We start from the raw sequence: 1,830 nt of genomic DNA, 5'->3' as shown, positions 1-1,830 counted from the left end.
AATTTCCCATTGTAGCTTAAAATGTGCGCAGAATAAAGGCCACTTAAACTGATTATTTGGCATCCTCCAATGACACGACCTCATCTGCCAACTTAAACGCAATATATATATATATATATACACATACATGCCCATATCGCTTCAAAAATAAGCATTATTAGGCTGGGTGCAGTGGCTCACACCCGTAATCCCAGCACTTTGAGAGGCCAAGGCGGGAGGATCACTTGACATCAGGAGTCCAAGACCAACCTGGCCAACATGGTGAAACCCCATCTCTACTAAAAATACAAAAAAATTAGCTAGGAGTGGTGGCACATGCCTGTCATCCCAGCTACTCGGGAGGCTGAGGCAGGAGAATCGCTTGAACCCAGGAGGCGGAGGTTGCAGTGAGCCGGGATCCGGCCACTGCACTCCAGCCTGGGCGACAGAGCAAGACTCCGTCTCAAAAATAAATAAATAAATAAAAATAATAATAATAATAAAAGACAGTAAGCTGAGTGTGATGGTTCATGTCTGTAATCCCAGCACTTTGGGAAGCCAAGGTGAGAGGATCACTTGAGGCCACCCAAGAGGTTGAGACCAGCCTGGGTGACATGGTGAGACACTCCCGTCTCTACCAAAAAAATTAAAAACTAGCCAGGCATAGTGGCACAAACCTGTAGTTCCAGCTACTCAGGAGGCTGAGGCAGGAGGATAACTTGAGCCCAGGAATTTGAGGCTGCAATAAGCAATGCTGGTGCCACTGCACTCCGATCTGGGTGACAGAGTGAGACCCTGTCTCAAAAACAAGCAAGCAACTCCCGGCTCTGCCAGTTCTAAGCTGTGACCTCACCTCCATGTCTTCAGCAGGAAAACGAAAACGACTGCTTTTCAGGACTGTTCCGAAGATGAGATAATATTACACCCAGCAGCTTCACCACCTGTTCACACCTAGAGGTGGGAGCTCAATGAATAGCTGCTATTAGCTGTTAAGATCATCAGTTGCCTGATTGCAGATGAAATATTTTTAGGAATTATGCCACTATTGTCAGTTTCTCCCTTAATAAAATATATTAGAAGAATAGTGAATATGGGAGAGAACTATGTGCATAAAGATAGGAGCTTTTACAACAAAAAAATATGATTTTATAATAAACTTATACCTGGCCAGGAGCAGTGACTCACGCCTGTAATCCCAGCTCTTTGAGAGGCCGACGCCAGAGGATCCCTTGAGGTCAGGAGTTCAAGACCAGTCTGTCCAACATGGTGAAACCCCGTCTCTACTGAAAATACAAAAATTAGCCGGGCGCAGTGACTCACGCCTGTTATTCCAGCACTTTGGGAGGCTGAGGTGGGCAGATCACGAGGTCAAGAGATTGAGACCATCCTGGCCAATATGGCAAAACCCTGTCTGTACTAAAAATACAAAAACTTAGCTGGGTGTTGTGGCAGGTGCCTGTAATCCCAGCCACTCGGGAGGCTAAGCCAGGAGAAACACATGAACCCAGGGAGCAGAGGTTGCAGTGAGCCGAGATCACTCCACTGCACTCTAGCCTGGGCGACAGAGCGAGACCCCGTCTCAAAAAAATTAAATAAAGAAAAGAAAGAGCAATCATTCATTGATGTTATAGAATAATACAATAGCAGTTCTCAATCTTTTAGTAGATTCCTACATTTTTTTTTTTTTGGAGACAGAGTCTAGCTCTGTCACCCAGGCTGGAGTGCAGTGGTGCGATCTCGGCTCACTGCAAGCTCCGCCTCCCGGGTTTAGGCCATTCTCCTGCCTCAGCCTCCCGAGTAGCTGGGACTACAGGCGCCCGCCACCTCGCCCGGCTAGTTTTTTGTATTTTT

This window comes from Colobus angolensis, unplaced genomic scaffold, assembly GCF_000951035.1.
Source record: "Colobus angolensis palliatus isolate OR3802 unplaced genomic scaffold, Cang.pa_1.0 Scaffold135, whole genome shotgun sequence".
In the NCBI taxonomy this organism is placed as follows: Eukaryota; Metazoa; Chordata; class Mammalia; order Primates; family Cercopithecidae; genus Colobus; species Colobus angolensis.
This window is presented reverse-complemented; position numbering follows the sequence as displayed.